This window comes from Ranitomeya imitator, chromosome 5 (assembly GCF_032444005.1).
Source record: "Ranitomeya imitator isolate aRanImi1 chromosome 5, aRanImi1.pri, whole genome shotgun sequence".
Taxonomy (NCBI): Eukaryota; Metazoa; Chordata; class Amphibia; order Anura; family Dendrobatidae; genus Ranitomeya; species Ranitomeya imitator.
The window spans coordinates 40,135,151-40,146,042 of record NC_091286.1 but is presented as its reverse complement, the minus strand read 5'-3'; positions in this window follow the sequence as shown (position 1 = coordinate 40,146,042).

Sequence of the window (10,892 nt, the reverse complement as noted above, 5' to 3'; positions counted from 1 at the left end):
TTTCTGGAATAGATGGACGAGGGAGTACCTGACACTTCTCCAAAAACGAAGAAAATGGCAACAAGGAAAGCCAAATTTACAAGTAGGAGATATTATCCTCATGAAAGACCAGAAGGAGGAAAGAAACAAATGGCCTATGGGACTTATATCTAAAACCTTTCCAAGTGACGATGGCAAGGTACGCAAGGTAGAAGTGACAGTTACTAAGCAAGGTGACCCCAAAACTTTCATTAGGCCTATATCAGAGATTATTTTACTCATACCGGTTGAGGATTGATTATCCATCCAATCAGTAGGAACTCTTTCAAGGAACTTCAACCTTTGGATTACAAATGGGTTGGAGACAGTTTGGCCTAGCGCGGCTTCTCCAATCCGAAGATGGGTTATCCTTTGGATTACTTCAAGAAATCGTTCTAGACTTTTTATTCAATATGTTATTGTTGCATTGCATGCGTTGTTTTTATCTTACAGGTTGAGGTATCCCTCCATGCACTTCTGGTGAACACTCCCAATTCGAGACTTATGGTATAGTGAAATCCAAGGATTTCAGACGGGGAGTGTGCTGCTCAGTTTATTATGATAGACTTTCAGCCATACATGGACATTATGTAGTGCTAATAAGCCTGGTTCTATCATTTGTTATACTTTGCTGCCATCTACTGGCCGTTTGCTATATCACTGTAATATTTGTTATGGAATTCTCCCACAACACCTTTCTGTCTTTAGCTCCTCCTATCTTTTTCCTTCTCTTCCTGTTTTTGTACTCCGTGCCATCTTGGATCCCACATGTGCTGCAGAGCTGGAGAAAGGATTCTCTTGTTACCTCTAACCTGAAGCTTCTATTATCTCTATCTGGTGATTCTGTAACAGCTCTAACCTACAGTCCTCACACTCACAAAGGTACTGTAAATAAACCTGTTGAACATATCACTGCATCATCCTTCCGGATCACCACGCGCGGCTGATAGAGACTGGTGGCACGGGTTGGCGAGTAACGCTACCTGCCATTGCTTATATAGCGATTTGTGATCACATCCCTCAGACACATCTCATCCACATATATCGGTGGCAGAATACTGTATAATGACTGCACATGATGCTCCATACTGTATAATGACCACACATGATGCTCCATACTGTATAATGACCGCACATGATGCTCCATACTGTATAATGACTGCACATGATGCTCCATACTGTATTATAGCCCCACATGATGCTCCATACTGTATAATGGCCACACATGATGCTCCATACTGTATAATGAACAACTAGAGGACATGGAGTATAACGAACAACACCAATCAATTGAAGAGATATAAAACAGTCATTTTATTAATACATTTAAAATCTATAACACAAGCTCAATCACAGGGCGAAATACAAAGAGGAAAAGATCCAAGGAACCTGCTAGCACAGCAGGCTATCGGGACCGATAATATAACATATGTACAGATAAGTATGGCAAGTCCTAAACCAGAGAGGGGGGGGGGGAAGGAATGATCCGAGTAAATCTAACATCTGGGTTCTATACAAAGACTCCTACAGACGCTGCCATAAACAATAGAATCCCCAAACCCCCTAAAGGTCCCAATGGAGTGCCATCACTCACCCATAATCAGTGATATTCAAGGTCCTCCTGCTGACCCCTTACTGTATAATGACTGCACATGATGTTCCATACTGTATAATGGCCACACATGATGCTCCATACTGTATAATGACTGCACATGATGCTCCATACTGTATAATGGCCACACATGATGCTCCATACTGTATAATGACCGCACATGATGCTCCATACTGTATAATGACCACACATGATGCTCCATACTGTATAATGGCCACACATGATGCTCCATACTGTATAATGACCACACATGATGCTCCATACTGTATAATGACTGCACATGATGCTCCATACTGTATAATGGCCACACATGATGCTCCATACTGTATAATGACCACACATTATGCTCCATACTGTATAATGGCCACACATGATGCTCCATACTGTATAATGACCACACATGATGCTCCATACTGTATAATGACTGCACATGATGCTCCATACTGTATAATGACCGCACATGATGCTCCATACTGTATAATGGCCACACATGATGCTCCATACTGTATAATGACTGCACATGATGCTCCATACTGTATAATGACCACACATGATGCTCCATACTGTATAATGGCCACACATGATGCTCCATACTGTATAATGATCACACATGATGCTCCATACTGTATAATGACTGCACATGATGCTCCATACTGTATAATGACTGCACATGATGCTCCATACTGTATAATGGCCACACATGATGCTTCATACTGTATAATGGCCACACATGATGCTCCATACTGTATAATGGCCACACATGATGCTCCATGCTGTATAATGACTGCACATGATGCTCCATACTGTATAATGGCCACACATGATGCTCCATACTGTATAATGGCCACACAATATGCTCCATACTGTATAATGGCCACACATGATGCTCCATACTATATAATGACCGCACATGATGCTCCATACTGTATAATGACCGCACATGATGCTCCATACTCTGAGGACATATGCATATGCAGTATTACACATATATTAAGTGATACAAAGTATTTATTATGGAGTAGCCGTGGTTTACCCATCCCGTGTTTCTCTCTTGTTGTATATATGCACTGTGGTTTCATCCACTGTTTCACTTGTGGTTTTAAAGAAAAAAGAGAAAGAAATTTTCTAATAAAGGTTGTTTATTTTTATATCTATTTCTGGCCCCTGTATCATCCTCTGTTCTTTCGTCACTTGCATGATGCTCCATACTGTATATTGGCCGCACATGATACTTCGTACCGTATAATGGCCACACATAGCTACTCCTACACACGCGGCTGCGCTCCGTACACTTTGCACACACGGCTCCGCTCAGCACACACGCGCTCCGCTCCATACACCTCGCACACACGTGGCTCCGCTCCGTACACCTCGTACACATTCAGCTCTGCTCCATACACCTCATACACACGGCTCCGCTCCATACACCTGACCTCGTACACACATGGCTCTGCTACATCCACTGTAAACACCTCCTGACCCCACAAAAGGCAGCTTACTTACCTCATCCAGCAGCACCAATGCATGGCAAGTTGGGTATGCAGTATTCAGTGTCAGAACACACACTCCATGGCGGGACATGCAGACGCACCACGCATAGAACTTTTATGCTCAGTAAGCACCTCCATGAGAAGGTATGCAATGTAACACTTGCCTTACGAAGGAAACTCCACCGACTCTTCTTCCCGCTCCATCCTTCCTATCTGCCACTCAGCCCTTCTCCTCTAATTTGTCCACAGAGCTCGGCAAGCAGCTGATTGGTGGATGGGTCTGTCAGTCAAAGAAGTCTCCAGCAATTAATCTCCGGCGGTGCTTTCCCTAACAGAATTCTAAACACAAGAGCGCGCACTGTAATACACAGGTTTGTCTCCAGATGTTCTAGTGACATCACTGAGGGCGGCCATTTTTCCGAAGATAAATACCTACTTAGTTTTTATTAGGCGGCGTTTATAAAATGACATCGGTAATGGAGTCATAAATTCTCCACACCTCCCAACCAGTGCAAGACATACTTGTCCCGGCCGTGACAGCGGGGGAGACTGTCAAAATCGTGACTGTCCCGCTGGATCCTGGACGGTTGGGAGGTATGATTATGGTTCTATTTGACTTTCATAGTGCTCTGTGGGCCGCATTATGGTTCTATATGACTTTCATAATGCTATTCAGCTAAAATGTACAGCGGCTCAGGTGAGCCTCCAGCTCCCTGTGCTGCAATACACACTTCTGGCCGATCAGAGGCCGGCAGCGTGCCTATGACTGAGGATGCATGGCAGTTACAACATACACCATGGCAGCAGACATGCCGAAGTCAGCTGCTAGCTTTGGCGGATGTAGAAGAGGACGCCGTGTAATGTGTGAGCATGGGGGAAGCTTAAAAGTATCATTTTGTCTGTTTTTAATGTATTGGAGAACAGAACAGAGAACATTATATAGGAAATGGAAAGGGATGGGGCACATTTTCAAAGGTAGGGGACCAGGATAGAGCCATTATACCAGAAAAGTGACCAGGATGGGAAACATTATATCAAGAAGGAGGCCAGATTGGAAAACATTATTATTAAAGTGCATTCAAAAATATTTCTGGATTGAACTTATGATCTATAGAGTACTATGTGCTTTGTTTTACACTTCGATGATATATAACTCTCCAAAAAAATTACAAACACTTTCTGAGTTGAATTTGTTATCCATAGAGTAGGGTTGAGCGAAACGGATCGGTCATTTTCAGAAGTGGCCGACTTTTGGCAAAGTCGGGTTTCATGAAACCCGACCCGATCCCTGTGTGGGGTCGCCCATGAGGTCGGCGATCTTCTTATCGGGTATCGGAATTCCGATACCGAGTTCCGATATTTTTGTGATATCGGGAATCGGTATCGGGATCCATATTTATGTGTAAAATAAAGAATAAAAATAAAAAATATTGATATACTCACCCTTGGACGCGCCCTGGTTCTAACCGGCAGTCTCCCCTCCTAAGAATGAGCGAGTGAAGGACCTGCGGTGATGTCGCGGCTTGTGATTGGTCGCGTGAGAGGTCACATGAGCGGTTACGCGACCAATCACAAGCCGCGACGTCATCGAAGGTCCTTCACTTGCTAATTCTTAGGAAGGAAGGCTGCCGGTTAGAACCAGGGCGCGTCCGAGGGTGAGTATATCCCTATTTTAAAGAATAAAAAAAAAAAAATATTGATATACTCACCCTCGGACACGCCCTGGTTCTAATCGGCAGTCTCCCCTCCTAAGAATGAGCGAGTGAAGGACCTGCGGTGACGTCGCGGCTTGTGATTGGTCGCGTGAACGATCACATGAGCGGACACGTGACCAATCACAAGATGCGACGTCATCGAAGGTCCTTCACTTGCTCATTCTTAGGAAGGAAGACTGCCGGCTAGAACCAGGGGGCGTCCGAGGGTGAGTATAGCAATATTTTTTATTTTTATTCTTTATTTTACACATTAATATGGATCCCAGGGCCTGAAGGAGAGTTTCCTCTCCTTCAGACCCTGGGAACCATTAGTATCCGATTGCACTGCATTGGGTTTCGTGTTTCGGCCGACCCCAACCCCGACTTTTCTATATGATCGGCCGATTTCACTTGACCCGACTTTTGAGAGTATTACATGCGTTACGGTGGTATTAGGCTACTTTCACACATCAAGTTTTTTGCATCAGACACAATCCGGCGAATGTTGGAAAAAATGGATCCGGCGCAGACTGTGAAAAACTGATGCGACAGATCCGTTTTTTTCGACGGATCCGACTAGCATATTCAGATAATTGGATAAAAAAAATTTTGGAGCATGCTCAGTTTAAAAAAACAGAATCCGGCGCCGGAATCCGTCATTTTCCGGATCCGGCACCTTCCGGCTCCCATAGGCTTCCATTCTAGCAAACAGCCAGAAGCGCCGGATGCGGCGCTTCCGGCTTTTTCACTGGAGACAAAAAACGTTGCTATGGACGTTTTTTCCAGAAACCGGAAACGGCAGATTTGCCGGATCCGGCGAAAACCAGACGAAACGCAATGTCATTCGGCGCAATCCAGCAATAATATAAGTCTATGGGGAAAAAACGGATCTGGCGGCAACATTCGCCGGATTCGTTTTATTTTTAAATTTAGCCGGATTGAGCCTGACAGCGAAAACCTGATGTGTGAATGTAGCCTTACACTTCAAAAAAATCTTTGCCTGCTGCAGGTGACCAATTATTATTTTTTCATTAAAAATAAAACTTGGTCTCCAGAGACCTAACAATTAGAAAATGCCTAAGGCGTGCGGTAAGAGACAGAGAAGTGAAAGTGATGATGATGGCGCACGCTTATACCGAGGACGTGGGGCTGGTGCGACTACGCCTGTTGCTAGAGCAAAAGGAACACGCCCATCCATGACACATAGCTTCCTGTCCCACTTTCCAGGGAAGCATGGTACACGACTTATGAAGCCACACCAGGGCGAAATGGTGGTCGGTTGGATATCAGATAATGTTTCCAGCATGATTGCCAGCACCACCCAGTCTTCTACACAGTCCAGTCACTCCAGCCAACAGTCTGGATCACTTAAAGGGAACCAGTCAGCAGGATTGTGCACAGTAACCTATAGACAGTATCAGATTGGCCCTGGAATACTGATTAAAATAAAACCTTAGTTGATTAAATCCGTCTTGTGGTTGTTGTTCAATCTATATTTTCAGTTTTGAGTTAATGATATGCTCGAGCTTCATGGCGGCCTGTGGGGGCGGGGGTCTTCATGTGGTGCTTTGCTTAAGTATTCACCAGTGTGACTTTTGACAGGTCACTGATCCTTCACTGACCTGCCCCCTAGTTTACATAATGAATATTATATACTGTATATACAGTGTACATAAAGTCATGGTGCACTTTTGACCAGTACATTTTGGCGCCCTTTCTCTGGCCCTGTTCATGAGGAGAGATAACAAGAACCAATCAAACACAAACTCATTTAAGCTGTTGCTGAGCCCCCAGTCAGAATAACCCCCGATAAACTGAACTCTAATTAATACACTGTAATACACTGATTAATACACTTTTCTATCGTTTGGATGTGTGTAAGGCAACAAATGGAGCCCACATTGAACTGCACTGAATAGGTATGAAACTAGGAGAGTTTTTCTTTTATTTGGAGCAGATTTCACATTTCTATCATTTTTTGCTGCTTTCCAGTGACTGGTCAAAAGTGCACCATGACTTTACTGACACACTGTATATATACATACAGCTCTGGCAAAAATTAAGAGACCACTGCAAAATGTTCAGTTTGTCTGATTTTTCTCTTTATAGGTATATTGTTGAGAAAAAATGTAAATTGTTCATTTATTCTATAAACTTCTGACAACATGTCTCCGAATTTCCAAGCAATAAATTTTGTATTTTTTTTTCTGAAAAGGAGAAATGGTCAAAATTAAAAAAAAAACAGTGCTTTCAGACCTCAAATAATGCAAAGAAAACAAGTTCATAATCATTTAGAAACAACAATACTAATGTGTTAGCTCAGGAAGAGTTCAGAAATCAATATTTTGCGGAATAACCATGATTTTTAATCACAGCTTTCATGCGTCTTGGCATGCTTTCCACCAGTCTTTCACACGGCTTCTGGCGCACAAATGTAAGCAGTTCTTCTCTGTTTGATGGCTTGTGACTATCCATCATCCTCTTCATTACATTCCAGAGGTTTTCATCGGGGTTCAGGTCTGGAGATTGACTGCCCATGCCATATATATATCCTGGAGAAAATAATCCCCTTCTGCAGGCAGGTGCCGGTGGTGTTGCATATATAATGTGTATGTACACTGGGGGACATAAGTATTTGATCCATGACGATAGCTGCTACTACGCAGGCGCCTCTGGCGCCATCTTGGAGGGGGAATTTTTTTTTCAACAAGATGGTGCCACGAGCGCCTGCACAGTAGCAGGTATCGGATCACCTATATCTGCTACTACGCAGGCTCAGCCGGCGACACTTTCAAATGATTATTTTTTTTTTTTATGAATTTCAGGATAACCTCAAACAAATGAATTATATACACAATATATATGCGATCATGCTGCGGCGCAGGCGCCACCGCCGGTGCCTGCCTGCAGCAGGGGATTTTTGTTTTTTTCAAGATATATATACTGAACAGCACAAAAATGTAATGACAAATCTAGTGTTTCTGGTCATTGATTCCGGAAGGAAAAAGTGGTCTATAAAGTCAATAACTAATAGACTAACTAACAAAAGGCTTTCTTGCGGCCTTGTCTTTTGGCGCCAAAATATATTGTGATGCGTGTACATTTACTTAATGCATTGCTGCGGCGTCGCAGTGGGTTTTTAATGTTTCTTACTGCCGGGTCTGCTCCGAACGACACAATCAGGACATGCAGGTGGATGCAGAGCTCTTCCAGCTGGTGCGCAATACCAAGGAAGCTTGTGCTATAACGCTTCCACAGGATGCAGCACCTTTCACTTCACAGGACCCGGGCTCCTTCTGTTCTTTAACAGCTTTTACAGCAAGAATTCTCTATATCCGGACAGGTTCGGATACAGTTTCAGTTCAGTTTCAATCTGCCGCTGCTCTTTGCTCAGTCGGGTGCTGTCACGAGGGGATGCCACCATATTCCTCTCCAACACAGCCTCATACACTACTCATTCCTGCAGGCTCTGCCCAAGATGGCTTCCTCTTCCTGTCTTTCACTTTATAAAACCATCCCTTTCACATCTTAGGCCTCTTTCACATTTTCGTCGGTACGGGCCCGTCGCAATGCATCGGGCCGACGTACCGACGGACGGTGTGAAATTACTGCACGATGTGGGCAGCGGATGCAGTTTTTCAACGCATCCGCTGCCCATTCTGCTGTCCGGGGAGGAGGGGGCGTACGCGACGCACAAAAAAACGTTACATTGAACTTTTTTTGCGCATCGAATCTGCCAAAACATGACGGATCCATCGCGACGTGTGCCCATCTGTCGCGATCCGTCACTAATACAAGTCTATGGGCAAAAAACGCATCCTGCAAGCATATTTGCAGGATCCGTTTTTTGCCCATAACGACGGATTGCGACGGAACTAAAAAAGACGGAAATGTGAAAGAGTCCTTACAGACATATCACAGTCTCTTAACCATGTTCAAACAACAGCGACATCTTGTGGCCAGTTAACAACATTAACTCTAAAGAAACAAATCTATTGACAACAAGTACAATGATTATTCAGGAGTGAGTACAATAACATTTATCTTCAATTATACCACCCTGGTGAGCCGACACACCTCACACATTTGCTGCATCTTTCATCATTGGGCTTCTGTTATCTTTTAGACTGATGTATAAAACGCATGTCTTGGGGCCACACAAATGATGTTCAAATGAGAATTCTGTCTCATCGACTGAACCTTGACCCATCAAAGTCAATAGCAAAATTTACATGAGCAATTTTCCGCAAGGGCTGGTGGTCCTTGGAGAATGTGCTACTTTGGTGCAATTATTGGATGAGTCCTCACTGTTCAAAGTCAATAAATTCATGAAAAAATGGAAAGCACAAAGACACAAAACTGATTTTTTTTGTCCTATGAATATTCATATATACATAATTCAGTGTATGTGCCGAAATACATTACATGGGTACACACGAAGAGGCACTTCCCCCTATTACAGTGCTATTTAAAGTGCCCCCATTAAATGTTACCCGGCCACTAGAGGGAGCTACACAAATTCCAAAGAAACAATGCAAGCATTAGTAAGCCAGTGGCTCTGGGGTCCTTGATTTTTCAAGGATCCCTGGCTGACAAATCTGCACATAAGCTATGTATGGAGGTGGCTTCATCATAGGTAAAGGGAAAAATAATCATTACAAAATTATTCAGGATGATGTGCAATTCTACATGACAGGCACAAGAGGGAGACAAAGAGCAGTTATCATTCATAGTAACGCTTCCATTTCACTGCACTTTTTTTTCATTTCCTGAGATGGAGTTTGGATATTCATCATAGTAATAGAAATATATTCAGTACTGACTCTCCGGGGCCAAGCATGATTGTGCATCATAAAGGAATCCATAGCTGAATTCCTGCAGAAGTGTATAATCAGATCCAAGGTTGCAATATACAGCTCTTATACCATACAAGCAGGGGCAGACTTTTCATTTGTGCAACCTATGCAGCCGCACAGGGGCCCCAAGAGGACCAGGGGCCACGTCTACCCCCAAAGCAGGTGAAATTGTGCTGTAAAATGAGCTATTGGACTCCAAAGGGCCCATATATTGTTCCGGCACAGGAAACCTACATACAGGCATGTGTTCTTTAACCCCTTCATGACCTTGGGATTTTCCGTTTTTCCGTGTTCGTTTTTTGGTCCCCTCCTTCCCAGAGCCATAACATTTTTATTTTTCAGTCAATATGGCCATGTGAGGGCTTATTTTTTTGCAAAACAAGTTGCACTTTTGAACAACATCATTGGTTTTAGCATGTCGTGTACTAGAAAACGGGAAAAAAATTCCAAGTGCGGTAAAATTGCAAAAAAAAGTGCAATCCCACGCTAGCTTCACTAAATGTTAAAACTGACCTGCCGTTATGATTCTCCAGGTGATTACGAGTTCATAGACGCCAAACATGTCTAGGTACTCTTTTATCTAAGTGGTGAAAAAAAATCCCTAAACTTTGCTAAAAAAAAAAAAAACAAATTGCGCCATATTCTGATACCCGAAGCGTCTCCATTTTTCATGATCTGGGGTCGGTTGAAGGCTTATTTTTTGCGTGCCGAGCTGGCATTTTTATTGATACCATTTTGGTGCAGATACGTTCTTTTGATCGCCCGTTATTGCATTTTAATGCAATGTTGCGGCGACCAAAAAACGTAATTCTGGGGTTTCAAATTTTTTTTTCGCTACGCCGTTTAGCAATCAGGTTAATCCTTTTTTTTATTGATAGATCGGGCGATTCTGAGCGCAGCGATACCAAATATGTGTAGGTTTGATTTTTTTTTATTGATTTATTTTGGATGGGGCGAAAGGGGGGTGATTTAAACTTTTATATTTTTTTGTTTTTTTTCACATTTTTGTAACTTTTTTTTTTACTTAGAAGCTGCCACAACGCGATCACCTCTGCTACATAGCAGCGATCATCAGATTGCTGCTATGTAGCTGAATTGCAGGCTTGCTATGAGCGCCGACCACAGGGTGGTGCTCACAGCAGGCCGGGATCAGTAACCATAGAGGTCTCAAGGACCTCTATGGTTACCATTCTGATGCATCGCTGACCCCCGATCATGTGAC